The following is a 26156-nucleotide window of genomic DNA, read 5'->3' as shown; positions in this document are numbered from 1 at the left end:
ATGTTCTGTTGATGATGATATTGGTTTCCATACTTGTACTGATGTTGGTGATTTCGTCCCTATGAACCTTGCTGAAATTGATTATATTGCTGAGTCTAGTGCTTAGTAGAATTTAGTATTCCTTGTTCCAGTGTGATGGGAGATTATGCATACCTTGGCTCAGTCCAGTGTAATTATATGGGGGAATTTGATACCCATAGGAATTATATCCGTAATTGAACTGTCCCATATTCATTTGGGCTACAAAAGTTCTATGTGGAATAGTGGTATTGGCAGAGGTTTGTGGGATGCTGGTATGTATTGTGGTAGTGTGAATATTGTTGGTTGGTGGATTAGTAGTAGATGCATTTATGTGAGATGAAAGATAAGTGGTTGTGATAGTTTGCATGTCTTGTATATTGATAGTCATAGGGATACTTTGTGGGATCTAAGTGGATGTATGGATATTAGTAGCTGGTGGTGGGTATGGTGGATATAGTGGAACATTATTTAATTTGAGGTGGTGACATGCTATTAACCAAACTTTGCATTTTTTGAGCCAGAGCATCTCGTTGTGCCAAGAGCCTAAAATGCTCCTTGCATTTTGTTTATCTAATCTTGCATCTCTTGCATAGTCTGCTCCCCTCGTGTCCTTGGATGGCCAACATTATGTATTTGGTTAAAACACATCCTCTGTATACCAAGTGATGACGAAAAGCCAAGAGGGATGTTAAGTGTTTGATATCCACTCCTTGGTCTAGATGGATGGTGTTGACTCTTAATTTTACCTTAAATGTGAATAACCTTATGAGAAATTCAGTGATGGGGGACCTATTGCGCAAAACTCACTAAATGACCTTCGGGTTTGATAAGCCCACTCTTCATACAATTGGGAGAGAAAAGGGGAAGGAGAAAACTTAAAATAAATGGTCTACACTACGTACACGATACACTAGAACATTTTGGAAAAGCATTAACATCATATAAAACCCAGAGACATGTGGTTTTAAAGATCATTCAACAATCTACATGCTCAGATTCATTTGAGAGAATAATTCAACAAAAACTCATTCAACATAAAATGATATTAACCATTCATCCAACAGATATCAAGTCTCAGAACATAGTTTAATTTGCAGAGTCTCACAACAAATATCATAGAAGTTATTGAACTTAAAAACAACATAGAAGTCAATATATTGAGCTTCAAATAAAACAATCACAAAGGCTATATGCACAATATGACATGTCTATCATTCACCAAATTAAATCAACATACAGGCTTCTTTAATGATCCAAAGTCTAAAATATCTTTGAAAGTCTGAACCCTTCTAAGAAGGGAAAAGAAAGCATAAATAGAGCCCTCGTCTCCTAACTAATAGCTCGCAGCGTCAACAACATCCTAGCAACCGATTTTGACAAGAAAACCCGGTGTGGCACATCGCGAGATACTAAACAACAAAACAACCTTAAAAGTTGTTATCTCCACCATATCATGGCAATCCATGCACCTTCCCAACAAGAAAATCATGATGCAAACGACATCCTGGCTCACGAACTACCATGGAAGACACACGACAACTCAGGGGACATCTGAAGTCGAGCACAAAAAGAGAACCAAATCGGGCAATGCGGGGACACCAAGTGTCTTTACCTTCACATGATGGATGGTGGGACCAAGAAGCATACAACACTATTAAATTACAAGCGATGTGGTAGCTCTACATTATCTCAACTTTGAATGACAAAAGTGAGCGTCTAGAGACAACGTCGAGATGCCACCTGGCGCGGACGCTGGCGAACAAGAAAATGGCTGAAAATAAAAAATAATCGCTACCACTTGATTAAAATGTCACCTACGAGAAATACCAAAAGAATGTTAACATTTCTTGGCAACTAAATGGGGAATTCTATCTCTAGAATGCTAGAACCCAAAATTGCTAGTTTGGAGACCAGACTTCATGCTAGAATGGGGCGAAGCAGATCAACGACCTGTTGCAACGAAAACCATTCGTCTCTAGAGGGAAACACCTGCACTTCCAAATTTTAGTAGTGTTGATATAAATAAATTACTTTATCGAATGACAAGTTCGCTGGTTCATCATGGACTAGTTTCAAGAGCGTGTAGAGTTGGGCCAGGGGATGCAGGAGGCGCGCGACCTCCTCCACCGTAATAGAATTGTCCAGGCACTATAGGAAGGTCCTATCTTGCTGTAATTTCTCTATTTGGTTCAACACTTGTTCAATCCCTAACACATAACCATCTACAAGAAAAGGAGAGGAAGACCTAAGGAAACAAACCTCTCTATGCGCTGCTTGATATCTAGAACCAAAATCTGCAAAGGCTCAAGCACTGCTGATACATGCATGATCACCCTATGATTGTTGATGAATACATTAGTCCTCCTAATTAATTGCTTGCGGTTTGTAATCCCTTTCTCTCTCAACTCTTCATCTTTAGCAACATACATCATCTGAATTAAGCCCTAGGCTATGGGGATCTTGGGGCCAATAAAAAGCATAGAGTTGTTAATGAGAGTGCCCGCTTCAACATAGAGAGATTGTGCTTCTCTTAGAAGTCTCAACATAGGTTGCAGTGAAGGACAATACTGCTTAATTCTTTCCCAATGGGAAACATACAACTCCACCAAAATTGGAGAAAAATCCTGAGAAACTTCCACGGGGGGAGGAATGACTAACAACCATGAGACTTCCTCATCCTTTGTTGTTATCTCATATTGTAGCTCCCTATACTTGTCTTGTTCAAGGATCACTTGACTTTCCAGAGCAAATATTCTGGTGCTTCCATCTTGTACAACTTGTTGAAGTTGCAACATGTGATCCCATTCTTGCTACCAAAAACCTTCCATATCTAGGAATCTCTTTTCGAGTTGCTCTAGCCTACTCCCTTTTTCACGCAACTCTGTTTCAAACCTTTCTTTCTCCTCTGAAAGTGTGACCTATGCATCACTTAGTTGTCGAGCGTATTCTTCTTTTAGGCGGATCTCATCACGCACTTGTGTATGCATTTGGGTAGCATCTCTAGAAGCTGCCTTTAGATGTTGTATTTCTTGCTCCTTCTCCTACAATTCTTTCAAGGCCACATACCTTGTTGCCTCCTGTCCTTTCAAATGAGAACTCACATTGTTCAGGGTGGATTGCAACTTTCCTTTTTTAGAGTTAGCCTATGTCAACAATCCCTGCAAGCAGTTGATTTCATTATTCCTAGCTTTGTCTTCTTTTCTCTATTGGCCCAAAGATTCTTGGAGATTCGCATTCTTCGCTTGCATTTTCTCTAGGCGATAACTCTTTTTGATAAAATCTGAAGACACAACCTTCAAAGTTTCTTCCATCATTTCAACTTTGTCAGATGTTGTAGCATTCAGGAGGTTGACCTCGATAGCATGCAAAGTGTAATCATTGGGTCTCATTTGGGCCTCTGGCTTGTCGACCTTGGGGAACATGGTCGCAAAGAAAAGTATCATTTTCCTCACTGAAATGTGTCTGTATGTGCGGACGGGCTGGCTTGGCACCATCTTTCTCCTTTCTCTTACCAATCCTGCAAATACATATAATCTTGGATAAAGTAACCTATTATTGATAAGCATGCGGGTTTACAATAGCTTGGCCCGCAAATGCTGCACCAGGAGGTATTGCAAAGGGGAATTGGGAAATAGGGCCACCAAAAGAGGTTTGAATGGGGTGTGCAAACATGGTTGGAGAAAACAATGGGATGAAAGGAGAGGCTCCTGAAGAAAATGGATTAGTGGACGCTGCCCCAATATTTGGGGGAGGAGTGGACTCTCCAAAACCAAGCCTATGTGAGATAGTGGCTGCATTAGGCATCTGCAAGGAAAAAATTGTAGTGATAAAATTGGGGGAGGGAGCGAAATGGAGACTTGCGATAATGCAACTTGAGGGTCGACGGAAGCCCAGATGGGCGCTAATGTGAGAGCAGTGGGAATTTGGGTAGGCATAGATTCAAGATGGGGAGAAACTGAAGGTATAGATTGAGCAGAGAGAAAGGGCAAAGAAGGGCATACCTGAACCGTCGAAGTCACCAGATGTTGCGAGATTGAGAGAACCTCTGGAACCTGAGAAGACGAGCCTTTCTTTGCATAACCTAGATATTGCTTCATACCAAAAGGGGAGTGAGACACCTACTTCTCAGCCAGTCTATTGGTAGTTTGGGAACTGGGTCTTCGAATTGAACTGACGAGAGGAAGAGGAATATTATGCTCGATCTCTTGCTCTTCTATACTTATAACATCTATCTCTTGCTATTGGGCCACCTCGGGGGATGAGTCACCATGTGGGGACTCATCGCCTATCTCTTCGTCTGACTTGTTGTGCTAACACCATTCCATCTCAAAACGCTCATCAAAAGGAGTGTTCCTAATGTTAGACCTGGGCTGGTTCACTTCTTGATGGTAGATCCAGAAATCCTCTCTCTTTTTCTTAGGCCACGAATCCAACCTCATTGCTTTTAACATACTCCGAGGAATGGGATTCTCTGGATTGTACTTTTGTATGATAGAGTAAAAATTCAACCACGAGGGCCATTTTAAAACAAGAAAATCATTGAGACCCACATAGAGACTTGGGTCATTCACTTGCGGGTTAGTGCGCTCTTCCCATGAGCTCCGTGGTTAACTGCATTCTTCCTCTTAGACAAACATCCATCTGGGTTGTAACTCCACATATCATCAATCACTACTAAGAGAAGTTGCACCAGCTTGGATGTCAGGACATTTTCAGCAATGCTTCTCTGAATGAGAGTAATGGGGCCAATAGCTTTGTGGTCCTCTGTTATGGATGTATCATGTTTTCCTGCCCCTATAGCTCTATCAATCTTCACCAACTACCGTGAAATTTCAAGGGTGAGAGTTCTTTTTGTGATGTAGGTATGTAGACGGAAAGGATCTTCAGAGAAGCCATGCACTCAGATAAAGGAAAAGTCACTACCTAAAAACCAGTCACAAGGAGGGCGATTATTATACATCCAATTCATATGTATCTAAGAAAATCGGGCAAGAGACTCCTTAGGGATTAAACCGAGATCTCTAAGGATGAAAGTTAAGAAACAGTTTAAAAATTGGTAGGCATCGTAAGAAGCCAACAAGATGGGTATCCAGGCTGATACAGGCATCCTATTTCCTGACTCATCATAGGTAGCCAATCACATGAATTGGCTAAAAAAGCATCATTTTGGTGCAAGAAAAGGTGAACTAGGACTGAGGCAAACTTGAACCGCCGAAAATGATGGGATTCAGCTAGCTGCTTTACCATCTCTTTGGCTATAAAGATAGAGAAGTCAAAATGAAATGGCCCTTTCTACTTCTGGTATTTGAACAAGAAGCCCATCATAAGAGCAATGATCTACTGGTCATTGTTGTGACCACATAGCCATGCAAGAGTTGAGGAAATATCCTTGAGGTCATCATGCCTCAAGTCACTGTAAGATAAAGGGAGTCTTGGAGGTCCAACAGATGGACTTTTTTTCAACGTGTTGTGATAGAAAGAGACAATATCTCTACTAGTGCTCCAATATTCCTCCATGGCACATACATCATATCCCTCACGACCTCTGGGGTTATAACCACTTTCAGAAAAGAGCCCTTAGTTGAAAAAGAAATGAGGTGAAACTTGTTAGCACACGCAGCCACAAACTCTGGATAGTGCAGGACCATGGGGACCACGAACTGAGGAGCGCCACTTTTCCAAAAATTAACTGCTATAGATTTCAGCTCCATTATGTGATTTGTCATTTTGTTGCAAGTGGCCTCTTTGAGGTTCTTAGGTTGCTTGTGAAGTTTGGGCTCAATAACATTCTCCAAAGAATCTATCACCACCGTCGGGTTGCGGGTCACCGTCTTCGATTTAGCTTTAGTCCTTTGATATTTTGGCCTTGGGGGAATGGCATGGGAAGAATACGAGAGCTCCCCAAATACATCCACCCACAATATTCCTTGGACAAAACCTGAGGGAGTTGCTTTCTTCTCCATCCTCTGCAGGAGAGCTTCTCTTTCTGACACTTCTAAATCTTTTCGGTGCTCTATGTTGTAAAATGAACAATATGATGGGCACTTGGTGACCTTCTTCTTTAAATGAGTCACATGCCTAGATCTTCATGAAAGAAGGCATTTAATGGCAGGCACCCATTTGCACATATGCCAGTTCATTTCCCAGTTGCAATTAATTCAAAAAAAGGATAAGCGTCGCTGTCTATGATTCCCAAGAGAATACCTATTCAGTCCACCATTAATTAGAGCCACTTGAGATGATCTTCTTGTCTGGACAAATCTCCCCATTAAGGAGAGTATCAGTAGCTAGCAAGGCTCACACAAGTTATAGAAGACCTGTAGGTGTTATGGCTTAAATATGATGTACCTATACATACACACGACATCTGAAGACATCGCTACTCTTTTTGAGGCACAGGGCAGGACGTTCGCCACCTTCGAACTAGACTTTGCCTACTTGTGTGAATTGATGAGGGAAGATAGATGCATAAAAAATCAGGAGCACTATCTTTTACTTCAATTATCATCTGGAGCTGAAAATCCACTATAAATATGTCTTTTCAGACATTCCTTTACACAATATCCAGCTCAATGATGAAGTTTCTTGAAGAAATGGATGCTCCCATCAGGCTCACCAATAGTAAGGAACAAGTTGCTTTCTTAGGTAATATTTCAGACCGAAGGCTACAAGGGATGACATGATGCAAAAATACCCTAATCATTACTGCCATCAAATGGGTGCTTGGTGAGGATTTTATTGACGACATGGACAAATACCGTGTAAACACGGATATCTGCTCATGTTTTGTAGCTTCTTTACTAGATACTGGTATGACTAGCTACTTGACCTTGGAGCTAGCTAAAGCGCTCTTCTTCCTAGATTATCTGGGTGGCTTAGAAGATGTTGTGGTGTACCACGTCCCTTTCAGAGGCTTACCTTTGGTCTTAGATTTATGGTGTTTCATCACCTCTAGTGAGGAAGTGACTTGAAACCTGCTTATCGGCGATCTAAAGACCATGTCGCTATCATCTCATCACTTCCGAGCGGATCTTGCTATGGAATTCCTCCTTTGGGTCCATCTGATAGTGCCCATTCTGGCTGGCACTGGATGGTATACTGAGTTCAGGGACTACATATTTCTGCAGATCTTAATGCCGCATGTCCAACCCAACCTGGTGCTCGTATCAGTAGCTCAGGAGCCTGGCAATGACTCTGGCCATGATTAGTCAGAGGGAGAAGATGCTGAAGATGAAGTCGACGACTCTGATTTCCAGATGGATGAGGATGAAGATGAAGAAGATTCTTGAGATAGTACCACCCTGTCTTCAGAAAGCTTTGTCTCCCTCTTTTTCTTAAAAACTAGGCCGGGAGCCTTCTGTATATATTGTAATAAGATACCTATAATATAATGATTTCTTTTTGTTTGATCAAGGTGTATCTTGTGATTCATTTTTGCTTTGGGAATGCATGAAGAAACATAATTAGATAAATAAGGTACATGAAGAAAACACTATTTACATTATGTACATTAGGAAAAAGCTAGCAATGAAAAGGTTTAAGGTGGAACCCATTGACCAGGATCCTGAGAGAATCTCCTTGCATATCCTCGAGATCAAAAGCATTGAAACCTTTGCAATTTATAATGCGGAAGGGTCCCTCCCATAAACCATCAAATTTGGCATGATGATTGGGCTTGGCTACCCTCTCATTGTATTTCAAAACTAGGTCGCCTTGTATGAATCCCGAGTCAAAAAATTTCTTATTATCAAACCACTTCTTGACGGTTTGCTGACGGTTTTGAAGGGATGAAAATGCTACTTCCCTTACTTCCTCTAGTTCCATAATTTTTGCTAATCTCACCTCCATGGGACCATTTTCTGCCACCTTGATAGATTTGAGTAATTATAAGGCGAGGATCTCCAGAGACACGAGGAATAATGCGTCTTTTCCATAGACCAATTTGTATGGATAATTCTTAAGGACCTATTTGAGTGTTATCCAGTCTGCCAATAATGCACTCCTGAAGTGGTGGTTCCACTCCCTTTTGTGGTCAAAGCCCATTCTTTTAATGAGCCTTATGAGATTCTTGTTAGTGGACTCAACTACGACATTTCCCTATGGATAGTAGTTTGAGGAGGTCTTCAGGTAGATACCTCTACTGAGAGCGAACTGGGTGACTCGTGAGCCTATGAATGCTCACAAATTATCCGAAATTATGGTCTTTGGCGGACCATATCAGCACACTAAGTCTTCCAGATATGTTAATATTTTGGCTTCTGATGAATTCCTCATGAGAACAACCTCATACCATCTAGTGAAGTAGTTAGTTGCAGTTAAGATCCACTTGTGTCTAGCTGAGCTTGGGGGGTTGATCATCCCTATGAAGTCGAGACCCCACTGAGCAAAGGGTTCTTCCACCATTATGGGCCTGAGCGGAATTGCCACCTTTTTGCACCTGCAATTGTAGTACTGACATTCTTTGCATTCTCTTACTAGGGTGTGCACATCTTTAAACATAGAGGACTAGAAGTACCCAACACGAGTGATCTTAATGATGGTAGTTTTTGCTGAAAAGTGGCCTCTTGATGAACCATAATGAAATTCATGTAGAATATTACTAGCTTAGCCTTGGTTCACGCAACGGAGCAAGATTCTGTCAAAATTTCTCTTAAAAAGTACTCCATCCACCAGGTGGAAGCTGCTATTCTGCATCTTGTAAAATCTCCTCTTTTTTGAAGGGAGGCCTTCAGGAAAAATCCCAGTCTTCATAAAATATTTCCGAGTCTCCATCCAACATGCTTCTATTGGTTTGGAGTTGACCATTACAACTTCCCCCGTAGGAACCTCGACTTCTTGGGGTTCAAGCTCTTTGGCTATGTACTCACACAAACCTTTGCCGTGGATTACCTTGGTGGGTCTGACATCAATGTCATATTCCAGGATTTTGGTAATCCAGTTTTCCCTCTTCTCTATAATGTCGCCTTCCAAGATATATTCTCTGACTGAAGGGTGGGTGACATACACACTAGTCTCATTATAGGCAATAAAATGCCTAAACTTTTTTAGGCCTTTGACGATGACCAAAGTTTGCTTTTCAACAAAATTGTACTTAGCCTCATATTCCTTCAGAGTTTTGGAATGGAAATCTATGGGGTGTTCACCTTTTTTGTCTGCATCTTTCTTGATTAGAACCACAACAATGCTATAATGGCTAGAGAAAACATACATTATAAAATATTTAGACATATCGGGGTTGGATAGCATGGGGGCTGAAGAGATTGCGTCTTTGATCTTCTCGAAATCCTCTTTAGCTCTGGGAGTCCATTTAAAATGTGTTTCCTTTTTAAGCATTAGAGTGATAGGCTTCAGTATCTCGGAAAAGTCTGAGATAAAGCAGCTAACGAAGTTAACCTTACCTAGGAAGGACTGGACACCCTTTTTGTTGATAGGAAGATGAATCTCCTTTATTGCCTTCACTCGATCAGGATCAATGGAGACTCCTTCCTTTGACACTATGTGCCCTAGTAATTTTCCTTGTGTGACCCCAAAGATGCATTTCTTTGGGTTCAAGGAGATGCCAAACTCTAGACACTTCTAGAACACTAGGTCAAGATGATCGAAGTGATCTTCTTTGTGTTTTAAAAACACGATCAATTCATCCAAATATATGAGGATGATTTTATTAATGAGCTCCTTGAAAGCGAGATGCATAGCTCTTTGAAAAGTTGCACCAACATGTTGGATCTCAAATCAACAGATTGGATGGGTTCTAAGGAAATGCCAACTCCTATGATCAAACCTTCCAATTTGACTTGGCCAACTTATAAAGTGAACCTATTTGGTTACTAACTCTCTCACTTTAGGCACTGCAAGACCTAGGCAGATATACCTATTCACTAGTGGCTTTCTATGACTAATGCTTTTTATAGCAGATTGAGTATCTTGATCTAAATTCTTCCCTATCTTAGATAGACATAGGTTCCTAGGATAGGTGGCCTTTAGATGAGTTCAAAAGTTGTTGTTGTGAAAGCTATTAGATATTTGTACTTGAAATTTATATGTATACACTATTTCTAATTGATTCTATATACATCCTACTCAACTATTCCTATTGATTTAAAGTAAAGGTAATTGATATGGTAAAAAGTTGTTGTTTATGAATAACCAGTGTCTTTCCTGTTATTTGGGCTACAGAGCCTTATATTTCCCTAGGACTTAATATATGATTTGTGAGACAGTTTTTAAACCTACACCCTTTTGTAAATCTGTCAGTTACTGTTTCTTATGAGATCTGCTAAATGTTCATATCATAAACCGCCTCAATGAATTTAACCCTAACCTTAAGAGACCATTCAAGGAAGAACTACAAGGAACAATTACAATCCACGAGTAGATATTTTTAATCTAAATTTATAATATAGGAACATAGAATTCACTTTAAGAATATGAATAACCTTATCTCCTTTAGATAATATCACAAACAACTGCCTATAGAAAATGAAATAACTCACACCACATATGCGTAGGAAAACAACTGATTGTATTAAAGGTTCAAAAATAGTATAGTATCATGCTTGAGTCTCTATTACATTTCTTCTCACCCTCCCCTATATCTACATTTTTTAACCACTTATATATGTGGTTGAATGGGCACCATACCCCTTTTGGGGTGAAAAGTCACCATTTTACATTAAAATTAACAAAACCATTTGAAATTAATATGCAAACTAGTTGGTCAATAACCTTGCTTTAAGCTATCCTTTGGGTTTTTGTTTGGTCGACAGCCTTAAAATTTAGGTAGGAATCTAACATTTTTTGTGGTGGTAGGAAACATCCATTTCTAAAATGGGTCTTCATCAGATTTGACATTTGTATACGTTTTTATTCCAATTCGACATTTTCTTTCATGCAGGTCGAAATAACAGGCTTTTCAGCCTTCTTACAGTCTTCTGTATGGTCTACAACCAAAAACACATTGTATAGATCTAATATTTTTTCTAGAGCTTGGAAACTTGATTTTCTGAAATAGGTATTTATTATATTTTCATGTTTTAGTCATTTTAATTCTCTGTTCATATCATCTTTTCTACAGATCAAAAACACTAGTCTTTTATTAGGTCCATTGGAATTATTGTATTCATATCCTCCTTTACTCTAGGTGTTCAAATCATTAATCATCCATTATGTGTCATTTCCATGAAGTGACCACCATTTTCAATAGTAGGGTTATTGAAATTACTTGGAAATTTGAATCCCCAACATGACATTTGACAACCCAAATGACATCTTCTGATAAGCGAATGTTCCCCATTTGGTTGTGAAGGTTGTCTTATGTTGATCTTCTGGCTTCACCAATACTTGGTTGTAACTTGAGAAACCATCCAACATTGAGAACATCTCTGACCCTACTACGGTGGTTAACAACTATTCCATTGGTGGCAAAGGATAATGGTCTTTTAGAGATGCTTGGTTCAGGTTCCAAAAATCTACACAAAGCCGGATATCTCCATTCTTTTTCCCGACTAGCACCAAATTAGATACCCATGTACTATGCTTGATGGGGTAGATGATATTTGATTCTATCAGCTTCTTCAATTCCTGAGCCATAAGGAACTCAATTTTTGGATTGATAGGTCTCTACTTCTTCCGGACCAACTTGGCCCCATTAGTGAGCTCAATGGTGTGCTGAATGATGCTATAATTATACCCTTTCAAATCTTGATATGACCATGCTAGCATGCCTACATATTCATCACAATATCGATCCTGTCTCTCTCGGTCTTCCAAGGGAACTTCCTTTTTGACCTTGAGTATTCTCCTGTTCCCTACTGACATTTCGGCATAGTCACCCTTATCAGTAGTAAGTTTTTGCCTGCCATTTTTGGCATCATCATGGTCAAACAAACTTTCTAGGGTGATCAATCTATTTGGGAGCTTGTTGGATTTCAGTTGAATGATCTGATCCTCGTAAACTTCCTTTACCTTGGCTTGCAATTGATCAACAAAATCTCCCAAGTTTTGAATGAACAAAGTGATTTTCTCATCGCTTTCGAAAACTTGCCAGTGGGTGTCATTGTCAGGAATAGCTGTTCGAACGATCACACAGATCACCCAGGGATTGGCGAGCAGGTCCGCAACATGATCAAATTGTGATCCAATAGTAGTCATCCAATTAGCGGATGCATTTGTCTTTTAAGGAATCCTCGGGATGTTGAAAGCATCAAAGCTTTCGATTAGATCCCATGTCCTATGGCGGGAGGATCTCATATCGACATGCTTGGCACTAGAGATTCCTCGGACTTGGTGTACGATCAACTCAGAATTGCCCAAAACTTTCAACTGCTTTATACCCATCCTTTCTACCAAGCTTAAGCCTTGGATCAGTCCTTCGTATTTTGCTTCATTGTTGGAGTAAGCAAACTACAGGTGAAAAGACTTCAAAATCTGTTCACCCGAAGGTGAAGTAAGGCAAATCCCAGCCCCTGAACCTACTTTGCATCTTGCACCATTAAAGTGTAAGGTCTAGAGTGCAGAATACAACTCTTCTTTGGTCAACGGTTCTTTAGTTAGTTTTGGGATGACTTGGATCTTCATAAAAAATGCAGTAAGTACGAAGACCTATGGCATGATAGTTGGAGTATGGATTGAAATTCATGAATTCATTGAGAAAAAACTCCTGCTCTAGTGGAATATCCCCAATAACCTCATCATCCTCAAGAATTTCTACCATTTTCCTCTCTTCATTGGTATGGAGGTATGAGTTGGCTCAAAATTGAGCATAGCCCAATCCACTACGTTCTTGCTGTGAAGGGGTTTTGAAAGAATTTTGAGTTTAGCATCACACTTAGTTCGAAGGATAAGGTGGGACCAGTCTAGGGATAGGTAGCCTCCTATTTTGGCAGTGAAGTTTTGAGAAAGGCAGAGGCCAAAAATAGGTGGGATGTCAAAAACTACTACTTCTTGAGGCACAGTGACGCTAGGACACGCGAACAACATCAACGGAAGGCTTTTGATAAGACCCATGGTCTAGACCTTATTCCCATCTAGTTGCATAACACCCCTATTTAAAGGATCATATTTGATATTCAAAACCTAAGCAATTTGCTTAGGCATGACGGTGGGGCTGGCACTAGAATCTATCATAGAATTGTGTAAAAGCTTATCTCCTACTATCAGGGTCAAATAGAAAGGATTCATTTTAGGCTTACCTTCTGCTTGTGATTTAGGAGGTATGGCCTCATTTGTCAACATGATCGGTGAGTGCGATCTATCTGTGGGGGGCTGAAATTTTTCTTTGCTGACTCGCAGAGAATTAGTAGCATTTCCACCTACAGTTTTCCCCACCTCAGAAAGAGATTCTTTCAACCGATTCTTTTTCTCTGGGATACTAAGGAGATCCCATAAGGAGACGTTGGCCAGGGCTTTCTTTAGCTGCTCCACCATGTCCAACACTAATGATACCAACGTCTTTGTCTCTCTCGGCTTATAAGGGATAAATTCCTTTCTCGAGTATGTGGTAGAGACTGCGGATTGTTCAGGAGCTTTATCTGCAGTAAATCTCCCCTGCGTGCTTATATTCTCCCCCGTGAAGCACCTTTTTGACTAGAGGTTGTAATTTGATTTCACTTGAGGAGACCCCGAGCTTGATGTGGCTGTGCCATTTGTGAGCATGCCATCTTCGTCCTCCATCAAAGAGAATAGTGCATGGTCCGAAGCTATCTCTGCTTCCTGCTCCATTGACATACCTTGCATCTGGGCGATGAGAGACGCATTGTCCATGTGAGGGGATGTGTAAACCAAATCATCTGAAGCCACACCTGGGTTTCATTGATTTGGATTTTTTTGTTGTAAATTGGATTTTGGACAATTTCTTGGGGCGTGGGCATTGTTACATAGAGAACACCAAGAATTGGTATAATCCACTAGATTATTTTGTCCCACTATAAACTCTTTACCGGTGTTAGGCTAGACAGTCTGCAAAGGATTGGGTACCAAAACTATCTGGCCATTCAACTGACTTGGGGAAGTTTGGTTATTTGCATATTGGTTTTGCTAATATGTAGGTCTATTCTCTTGGAAATTTTGTTGGATAGGGGGTCTAGCAGGTGGGATTTGGGACCTTTTCAAATTGATGATTTCATTCGAGAAAGTTCTCAACAAATTTTTTATATCGCTGACCTCCACGACCAAAGATGAGGGTGGAGGCACATGTGCTTGTTGGGGTCCGAGGTACATGTACATAGATTAGGGTGTAGATGTGCTGGGCACGACTGGTTCAGGGACTTGACTTGATAGCTTAGGAAAGACTGACATGAGTGGTCATGGCACAAGCCTCCCAACATTGATTAGATTATTTTCTTCTTGGACTGCCAAATCAAATGCTTGTGGGAGTGTATGGCCTCCTAGAGGTTGGATCATCACAGATATATTGGAGTTGAAGGCCTTCAGATAAAAGATGAACACCATATCCACAGGAGGACGGGCGGACAATGATATTCTTTGCCAGGTCCTCTAAAACCTTAAATTGAATTCTGTCACCACTTCCTGAGGGGCTCTCTTTATGGTAATCAATTGATGCATCAAGGATGACCTATCAGCCTTGTCGGAGAATCTCTGAATGAAGCAGTCACCCAACTGATCCCAATTGGCTATAGAATTTGGTCCAAGGGATCTGTACCAATCTAGAGCTCTTCCTTTGAATGATGCCACAAGCAATCTCAAAGATATATTTTGCTCACTGATGTTATGGATAGTGCAAACATTGGCTATATCTTGTAGGTGCTCCCTAAGGGTCTTGGGACATTCCTCGATGAATTTAGGGATAAATTTTAGCGCGATAGAGGGAATCAGCCCCCATACTATAGGTAGAATGGGAGGAATGAGAGGGCTCCCATTATTCCATGTTATGAAGTTTCTAGGAGGAATCTGAGCTATTATTATAGGAAAGACCATAGGGAAGATATGTGGGTTCTGGGAAGAAGAGGTTGTGGGCAAATGGACGTTTACCAGGGGTGGAAGGAGAAAACCAGGATTCAAAGCTGACTGACTCTTGGTAATGGGTCTATGGCTCATAAACTAGCTTAGGCTTAGTCAAAATTTGGGTCTCACCGAGTGTGCCAGAAAAAGAACTATTGATTTTTAATTTTACCTTAAATGCAAATAACCTTATGGGAAATTCAGTGATGAGGGACCTATTGCACGAAACTCACTGAATGACCTCCAGGTTTGAGAAGCGGATTCTTCATACAATTGGGAGAGAAAAGGGGAAGGAGAAAAATTAAAATAAATGGTCTACACTACGTAGGTGATATGCCAGAACATTTTGGAAAAGCATTAACAACATTTAAAACCCAAAGACATGGCTATAAAGCTCATTAAACAATCTACATGCTTAGAACCATTCAAGAGAATAATTCAACAAAAACTCATTCAACATAAAATGATATTACCATTCATCCAATAGATAACAAGTCTCAGAACATAGTTTAATCCATGGAGTCTCACAACAAATATCATAGAAGTTATTGAACTTGAAAACAACACAAAAGTCAATATATTAAGCTTTAAATAAAACAATCATAAAGGCCATAGGCACAATTTGACATGTCTATCATTCACCAAATTAAATCAACATAAAGGTTTCTTTAATGAGCCAAAGTCTAAAATCTCTTTGAAAGTCTGAACCCTTCTAAGTAAGAAAAAGAAAGCATAAATAGAGCCCTTGACTCCTAACTAACAACTCGCAGCGTCAACAACATCCTAGCAACCGCTTCTGACAAGAAAACCTGGCATGGCACACTACGAGATACTACCCAACAAAACAACCTTCAAAGTTGTTATCTCCACCATATCATGGTGATCCCTACACCTTCCCAACAAGAAAATCATGATGAGAACTGCATCCTAGTTCACAAACTACCATGGAAGACACATGACAGATCAGGGGACATCCGAAATCGGGTGCATAAAGAGAACCAGATCGGGCAACGCGGGGACACTAAGTGTCTTTACCTTCATATGATGGATGGTGGGTCTGTGAAGCATACAATGCTATAAAAACCCAAGCCACGTGGCAGATCCATGTTCTCTCAACTTTGAATGAGAAAAGTGAGTGCCTCGAGACAACACCGAGATGTCGCCTGGCGTAGACTCTAGAGAACGAGAAAATGGCCAAAAATAAAAAAAGAATCGCTGCCACTTGATCAAAATGCCGCCTACGAACAATCCCAAAATAATATTAAAAGATGGCTTGATGCTCCTCCTTGAGAAAACTTATAAGCTGCTACTGCCCTAGATAATGCATGTTCCTCTTCATATTGTCTTTTCAATTCTTTCTTAGCTTGTTTATGATATTAAAATATCATGTTTGTACTATTATCTAGTTTTGAATTATAATAATGGTGTATCTGCTCAGCTGGGGGCTTACATATGGGCAAGGTTCTATTGTTACTTGATGCAAAGTCTGATGAATTCTTATCTCGACCTTTTTCCATTTGATTCTTGTTTTTTGTCTTCTTCTTACCTTTGAGAGGGTGTATAGAGTGTCCTTGTTTTAACGACCTCCTCCCATACATATAAGGTTAATTATTGGATCTTGTGTCATTATGTATAAGATTTGCCACCCTTTTATGGGATCAGATCTGTTATTCTGAGTTCCTCCCTCAACAGAGTCTGTAATTAGATTTTTATTTCTCCCCAGTAGAGTAACCAATTTGTTGGACCTCAAAATTGCAAGTTCCTAAACCCTAAAGGTATGCCAAGCCTTATGTTTAGGTTCAACATTTAATTTTGGCCAACTAATGAAATAAATCAATGTGATTGTGATTCCCTACTCTTTAGACTCTACTAAACCTAGGCGGGTGCACCTTCCAATTAAGCAGATTTAATCTTCCTTTAGTCTATCTTCTATCTCTACCTCAGAATAGCATTAACCTCTAGAATAGATTAATTTAACTTCAAACCCTACTCCTATCTCCCACTTGCATAAAATGGAAAATAAACTGTAATCAATTGATTCTTTGAGATTGTAAATATATGATTTTGACCAGTGCCTACTTCACCTATTGGGCTATTAACTCTTTTTCTTATATTCTCCTTGCTAGATAGTTAGGTTTCCATCCCTTGTTAATCCTTCCATACTTAATGACTCAATTCCAATATAACAATTACCATACATGTGATTTTAATCTTTCCTAGAAAGAAGCTCATACAGTAATTAATCCAAGATGTATATCTTATCATATAACAAAGTAGCAATCTAAAAATAATGGAAGGACCACAAATGCAAAAATATTTATGTAGCCTTTGATTTCTTAGCACCAAAATAACAAGATCAAATTGAAAATTATCCACAATGCTTCTTAACATATTAAAGGATTTGAAAGAAAACCGATTTATATATTAGCAGAGATATAATAGTATGATATTTTTCATGATGTCTTGCATTGAATGAATGATCCTCCTTTTATAAGGAAAGATCAAATACATATGAAACAACATGTCTTTTAGAAAATAAACAGAATTTAGTTACAGGATGTAACTAATCCAACAAGTCTTCTTAGCGATTTAAAAGAAATAGATTTATAGCCCCTAAGTGGTCTACATATTCTTGCTCCCTATATGTAGTGATATTTGAGACAAAATGTCTCATTATGTATTCTTTTTTGTAGAGCCTATTTAGGATGATCTTCATGTTATCTTGGATGTGATCTTCATCATTGATCTCCTTCAATGCCCATGAGTGCTCCTGTGATAGTAATTCCTTCCACTATTCTCAAGGCATTGGTGTACCATCGTTGTCACTCAGAAGTGAAGGGAGACTCTCAATATCTTCTGTGTCCAACTGATTCATATCATCCTCTAGTTCTTCTTTGTACTCCATTTGTTTAGACCACAACTTTTTGACATTTTTTGGCAGCTTGGAAGATTCAAGATCTTGTACCTTATCTACTATTTCTTTCACCTGTTCTGTCAGTTGAGCATGTTCTTGTAATGCCCTGAAAGTTCCTATATAAATATTCCAATAGTCATTGGTATAATGCATCATTTCATTGAACCAGCGGTTGACTAGTCTTGCCATCATGTCATAGATAACCTTCTTTCCTTGTTCTTCCTTTTTCTTCAATTTTTTCTAGTATAGCGTCTCTACCCGATATCTCCAATAATTGGTGTCCCGTAGTGCTTTAGTAACCTGTTGTTCTTGTTCATAAGAAAATTCTTCTTTGTTAGGAATCAATCTTAATTCTTCTTCCAACTGATGCACACATTCCTTTGTTTTCTCATACTTAGCCTTATAGGCATCTTTTTCTTTCACTACATATTTTATTTGGGCCTTAGTGAATACTACCACATTTACATTTAGCTTTATGGTTTCTAAAGGATCTGTCTCACCAATCCTTTGGACTATGAGATGACGAAAAACCTTTTCTATCTCTACTAATGTGGGCATTTTATTCCTGGGGTATAAGGTCCATTGCAACAACACCTTCTTATCTGGGTCAAAGCTAGAGCCAAAGTATATATTGTCAATATCCGACAATGACATCTTCTTTTGAATGCCATGATTCTTAAAAAATTTGTCAAATAATAAGGCAGATCTAATATCCCATCCGGGTACAATGAGTACACTGACATCTTGTAGGAGCTTTCTTCCCCTAACAGGGGTCATGGTGGTAATTTCACTATCCACATCCTGCTATAGTTTGTCAAGCAATCCATCTTCATTATCCCGTGTCACTTCATCAACTTGTTGCCTAAGAAACCTCCCTTTGTATCTATAAAGGAATGTCTCAAATTCTTGAGAATGAATAAACTCATCATCTGAAATAAACCTGTCACTAACAAGTTTTTTGGTGTCTTCTCTATCAACTATGGTTTCTGCAATAACCTCATCTTCATTTTGAACATGGGATGGATCCTTCTCTCAAACATCCTTTGTATCACTATGTACTAAAGGGGTAGGCTTCAGGGATATATGCAGTAGAGGTGTTACAATTTTTACATCTTTTCCCAAAGGCTTCCTCATGTCTCAATCCAAAACACTCAGAGGGACTCCTTCAATTATTCTTTCCAAATGAGCAATCTTTTCATGGATGTGAGGAATGGGGTTCGAAATATCTAAATGAACATCCGACTCCAACAAATTATGACTCTTCTTCCATTCCTCTTCCCTAATCACCTTGTCATAGGATTAAAGCTTAGTCATAGCTTGTGGCTCACTCAAATTTTTGTTCAGGTCATCATGTATGAGTTAAACATGCTCATAAGAGCGTAGCTTCTACGAATTCTTTGTAGAGCTCATGAATCCCTTAGGGTCTAAATTCACCATAGGTTCATCCTGTGCTAAGTCGTAAAATGCCAACTTATCTTTTGTAATACCATAACCTTTGATGGAATAAATTGCAAATTCTTCGAAGCACAGGTACCTGGGCATTAGGGATTATTTCCCGTGAGCTCCTAGATGTGTGGAGCTTGCTTTAACATGTTTCCTTATAATTTCTAAGTATGCAATCTTGTTTGGCACCGTTTTAGGTAACAACAAAGGGGCACCCTCATATCCAACACTCTAATTTTTGTGCAATCCTTGAGGGCATACCAATCTCCGCAATTGTGATTGATTAGTTGTTGCTCATAGAAATCCTTAAGCCTAAGAAAATTTTAAATCTTTGAGGTTAAAGTGTAATTGCATGGCTGGCCAAGGAGTTAGCATAAGGGTTTAACAAAGTATACTTCAAAACATAAGTACTGGGGCCATGAGCATCTTTGATCCCACACAACTGTCCACATTTGAGTTGGTTTTCTCATGCCTTGCCTATCATATTCATTAACCTTGAAACCATCAATCCACATATCCAATCCATCTCCAAAATACAAGAGCATGTGCTTCAACACAAAATAATGTTTGAAATCAATTTCACTGGGGTTGGCCTTGATCTTCTCCAATCCATGATTTATTTGGTCCACCATCATCGACACATAATCAAAGGGCATCATGCATTTACACATCTACAACCAATACCATAGGAGCTATGTCCATAAGAATTTTGGCCTCAGTCCCCATAATTTGACAGATTGAAGAGTATGTGTATCAGAAGTATTCTTCAAATAAATATAACTCATATGGGGTTTCCTCATCTTCACCAAACACCTTGAGATCATTTACATCTCTGGGCCTATGAGCTGGCAACCTCTACCTCTTGTACACATCCTTGATTATGGAATATTCATTTTCTAAGAGGGTGATATCAATAGGTTGTTCCAGGGTTAGGTCTAGGTCAAACACTCTGGACATGTAATCCCTTGATATAGGGAACATTGGTTTTCTAGCAGCATCATAAATTACTTTAGTTTCCACATCATAGTTTTTGGCTAGCAGAATCATCAAATCAACATCAACATAGACATTAGGGACTACCAATTTTCCAACATTAAAAATCCACGAGTTGCAAATAGATTCTGCCCTGTTTCTTTTTCTGAAATTATATAGCATTAATTCATACCCTCTAATGGGTGCCCATATGTCTCCTAGGTTCTCATATTTATCCCCAAATGTATCTAATTGAGATGACCTTTTTGATTTAGGACTAGAATCAGGAAACTGATCCATTAAATCTTGGTTCAAGTGCCTTCCCTCCTTTTGTTTCTTATGTTTTAGTTATGAGGGATTCTCTATTTCAGTTGCCTTTTCCTTTTGTTTCCTAGCCCTAGGTTTTCTTGATCAACCCTTCATAGAAACTGAACAACGAAAATTGAAAAGATTTTCTCTGGAGCAGAGCACTTACTTGTAATGGAATTACTAATTCTAAACTTGCTAGCTTCTTGTTTTGACTTGCTCTAGCCTCCGTCGTCTAGATAATCTCATAGTGATTGAATGAATGTAAACTTCTGCCTTTTAATTTTGTGAATCTATGAGATAGTTATAGAACGGTCATTAAATGTCTGAATTCAAAATTCATGCGATATGATGTCAAGTTGGCGCATATTAATGTCAGAGGACTATACATCTCATCTCACCACCACTTGGGCTTTTGGTGTAGGCAATAGTTTTGGTGGAGTCATTTTTCCTTTCTTCGTAGTTTTTAGCTATGTCAAAATGTAAACTCTTATCGGTGTAGCAACTTCTCATCTCCTCCGACATTTTGGTGTAGAACCAAATTTTAGTATAGTGCTTATACCATTTATCGACTTGCCTAGTTACAATGAAAACACCTATGTCGGGAAAATCATTATCGGGTCTTGCTGATAAAACATTTTGGACTCCTTTCATAGTTGTTGGTCCTTTCTGGTTTTTGGCGTAACATCCTATTTTGGTGAAGTCATTCTAAGTTTGACATAATTCGGTTACTACACTAAAAACCACCAGTTTTGGTAAGAAGAGCAAGAAGCTTTCCTAACATCTTATATTTTTCGGCAAAGCCCAGATACCTTACCCTGATAAACTTCCTTTTTTGTTGTAAGATGTGCTTTCGATAAAATATTTTTGCACTTAGTATAATGACTACGTTACACTGGGGTTCATGTTTTCGGTGAAAAGTATAGGAAATTGTACCAAAATATGAACCCCTTTTCGGTGTAAATGGCCTTTACTAGAGAATGTTATATTTTCTTTGTCGATGCTATTTGTTACCCCAAAATGGTGTTCATTTCACTGAAGTGCACATTAAGTCTTGCCAAAAAATGGCTTTCTCACCAAGAATGTTTTAATGCTTTGTTTTGAAGTTATATGCTGAGCTCTACCCTTGTAGGAGTCCATTTTACCCCACATATAGAAATTTTTTACAGTATCAAGTATTTGATTAATGAACTTGTAACAATAATAACCTTATCTGACAGATGAATAAACCATTCTTCTCAAACTAGTATCATGAATACAAAGAACCTAGTGTCAGTAATATAGAGGATTTTTTGCCAAGTTGAATGAGATTTAAGAGTCATAATGATGGTAGGGTTCATGAAAACATCTAATTAGGTATTTTAAGGAAGACTAAATTTTGTCATAAATTAGGGTTCCAACACCTTAGATCATGAAATCACCAGCTATGAAAGATTAGTTAAGAAGTGCATTAGCAAGAGTAGAGAGAGAGAATATTTGTGGTTGGATATAGATCAATGCCACCACTTTTACCATTCAAGCATCCTGAATTAAATCCATGCACACCATTAGAAACTGAGAAGTCACCTCCAAAAAGAGAGCAAAAGGTTTAGCTTTGAGCTAGTACTTCGTAATGATCTCATGATGGCTTTCTTAGTTTGAGGAGAGTATAATTGAAAGGCCAAACCCAACTTCTCTATTTTAAATTTAGAAAAATCATGGTGCTCCCAAAAATAGAGATGGAGACGAACATGATATTAGTTCATAGCAAGGAAAAAATAGAGAGCCAATTAGCAATTAATAATGTAGCAACAATCTGGCCCATATATTGATAAAGAAGGAAACTCCACAAAGATGTGACAAAAAATAAATACTAGCTATAATCACATAACACTCCTAATTGAGTGGTCAGAAGAGGAGAATTGAGAAATCCTATCGTGCATGTGAGAACCATGCCACCTTGCAGGTAATTAAATGCAAATACTTTTGAAAACTTGGAGTTGACGACCATATTGGCATTAGAAAGAGAAAAAAAAAGAGTGTTAATGCTTGGGCCAAAAGAATGTACTTCCTACAACAAGCCCAAATTTGGAGCCAAAGGTGCACAAATAAGCTAACTTGTGATGATACCAATCAAACCAATATTTAATGCATACTTATAAGCAATATTTCCAAGATTGCCAAGTTGTAGAGAGAGACAGTCGAAGAGGGATTGTAAAAAGATAGATCAACCTCAATAGTAAACATAGATTGAATGACATGAAGGTAGTGGAAAATAACTTATATTATAACATAGTGCCTAATGCCAAGTGCCATTTGGTAGAAATCAGCTATACAAAAGGGTCATAAAGACAAAACCTCAACAACCAAGTATAGAGTAAAGCAATGGCATATGGTAGCCAACTACAATACCATGTCTAGTATGAAAAAGTATATATGTATTACAACGACCATTAACGTGAGTGTCGCTTTATAAAGAAAATGATCCATTAGGAAAAAAGGAGGAAATCTAAGCATAAGAATGAAAATATGATACAAGTTAACTTAAGTCTGAAGATAAAATTTCCAATTCTGAGAACTCATTGTCTTCCAAACATATCTGCATCGCTTGATTAGCCAACCAATCAGTAATTGCGTTAGCCTCTCTGAAATAATGAGCAACTTCAAAAGAGTTAAATCAATGTAATTGACATAAGATTTTATCTACTAAGTATTTGAAGTGCTGACATGAAGTGAATTGTTTGAAATGGCATAGACGACCAACATTTATTCTCCTTTGACAATGATATCTCTAATATTTAAATTGAAAGACAAATCTAGGCCAAAACTAAGGGCTTCTAGTTCAACCTTGTTATTGGAGCCATCAACAATCTTTTTTCAAGCTACCTTAATAATGTTCCCCTCAGAATTATGAATAATGGTCCCAATCCTAGATTTTCTTGGGTTTCCCTTGGAAGCTCCATCAAAATTGAGCTTCCATCTATTACTAGGAGGAGGAATACATTTTGCACTAAATATCTAATTCTTTTTACCATTTGCCCAAAGTGATCCATATGAGGGTAAGGGTTTGAGAAGAGGCCATTTCTTAAGATGGGTATCATCCCAAGAAGTGAAACACTTCAGATTGTTTATTTGTTTGTACACATAACTCATAGAAACCTTCGATATGGAACATTCTATGGTATGAATTATGGTGTCCAAAGATGAAGCTCTCTTCCTACATTTCTATTATTTCATCCAAATATATATAGATTTTTATATGAATCATTCTACATTTTTTTTTAAAATTTCATTTTCAATTATTTTTGTGCAAGTTATGTTAGAGACACACACACACTTAGTGATTCAATTTCAAGATGCATCCACTTTAAAAAATCACAAAAAAAAAGTTTAATAAAAAATACAAAAATTCTAGTACTCACTCTTAGACATATTTTTACCAACAATTTAAAAAATATTGAATGGAACAAAAAAAAGAGGGCACACATTGAATACTATGTTATATTTTAGCAAGAAAAAAAAGGAACACTTTTACATGCACGCAATATGACCCTCTTAATCTTAACCATTTTAAAAAAAAGTTTATTAATTTAGAAACTAGATTAAGAGTAAAACAATTCTTGTTCTTGTTATATTTTCACAATTTGACTACACGCATCTAAAATTATTCATCCAATTTCATGTTTAGCTAATTTTAGAAAGGAAAAAAATGTGGCCATTTTGACCCCCTTTTTGTTCCCCATTTCCATGCACTTGCCCTTCAAATTGCATATTTAGTCCTTTCTATTCTCACTTAATGGTCCACTTTGTAGTAATGTCTCATGGCTCTAATTTTAAACTTAATCTTCTTTTTCCTTGATTTTTTCATAGCCTCTTAATGTGCTTTTTATTCTAGCCTTTCCCCTTTCTTCATCAACCCATTTATTCTTCCTCTTCTTGGTCCCTTCTTCACCCTTAATTTATATAACTCACCAAATGAAGAAACATTATGAATTGCCTAATTTAAGAGCATTTTAGTCTTCATGATATTTGGCCATATTATCTATAATGTGCTAAAATTGTTGCTCCTCCTCTAGTGGTTCTTCTTTGATCTTTGTATAAACTTTTAATATAATGTCTTAATTAGAGGGTTTATTGAAACCCTTTCTTTACATGATTTACTTCCTTTTACCGTAGTATTTTGGATTGTTCTTAATGCAATCAAATATTAACTCAGCTCCATCAAGGTTTGAGCTATCTTTTACATATAAGAGACTCTCGTGGAAGTTTGGATCTCCTTGGTTAATTCCTTGTGACTCTAATTGATAAGTTATTGAGCTTTTATTTCTTCTCTCTTTTCTTGTAGTCACCGATAGTTTCCTCTCTCATTTCCTTTCTTCTCTTTGATAATATCCAAATTCTCTATCACATTCATGCATCAAACTAGCACTAGTAGAAAAACAACAATATACGACTAAAAAAACTACCAAAAATTGCATATAAATGACTAAATTTGATCACGTGACCATTAGTAGTTTATTGCCAGTCATTAATCATGCGGCCAAATTTATGACTAAACTATTTTAGTCATTTATTGGTTGTTTTGATTGATCAATTTGGTCATTTGATTTAGTCATTAATTTGGTCATTGATTTAGTCGTTAATTTAGTCATTTAGTGTTGTTGACTAGTCATTTATTTAGTCAATGATTTAGTCATTGATTTGGTCATTGATTTAGTCATTAATTTAATCATTGATTGTTGTTAATTGGTCATTTATTTAGTCATTAATTGTTGTCAACTGGTAGCAAATTTAGTCATTTTAATCATTACTTTTCCGTCAACTGCTCATATATTTAGTCATATTAGGGTACAATGGAATCAAACCACCATCCTCTTTCTTGTAAAGCAGGTGCTCTTCTATTTGAGCTAGCACCCTTTAAAGAATAATTATACCATGTATCCTATGTTAGCCTATAAATATACATTTCTACAAAATACAAAATCAAGTATTTGATAACAAAGAATCAATGTTTAAGGACATCACATCACTATCTAAAATATCTATAAGAGAGGATTTCAATGACCAATGACCAACTCTACACTCAGCTAAAGTATCTACAAGAGAGGATTTCAAAACAACAAGATTGACTCGCATCTTTGTTTTTGCCCCATATCTCCTTGCTAACTTCTTTGCATATTAAGGGTCATCAGACACTAAAATATTATCAAATAAGGTTTCTGATTTGACCTATTCTACTAGAAAATAGGAGAACACAGATTGTCAAATCAAATCAATTACTCAAGTCAAATAAACGACTATTCAATTTTGTAGTTGATAAACTAACTCACAAGAGCTCGGATTGCCTATTTTTCAATATACCACAAAATTTATGTGGCATTCTCTGGTGAAACTTCCAACTTAACATTGCTAGTCTGAACACTCAATTTTGTCTTTAGGAAGAGAGTAAGGGATATAATCCTCTTTCAAATTGAAGACCTTGGATTGTCTCATTTCAACATACCAAAGAATATGTGTGGCCTTCTCTAGTGAAACTTCCATCTTAAGATGGCCAATTTAAACA

Source organism: Cryptomeria japonica, chromosome 4, assembly GCF_030272615.1.
Source record: "Cryptomeria japonica chromosome 4, Sugi_1.0, whole genome shotgun sequence".
In the NCBI taxonomy this organism is placed as follows: domain Eukaryota; kingdom Viridiplantae; phylum Streptophyta; class Pinopsida; order Cupressales; family Cupressaceae; genus Cryptomeria; species Cryptomeria japonica.
The sequence above is the reverse complement of the archived record's forward strand: the minus strand, read 5'-3'. Positions refer to the sequence as shown.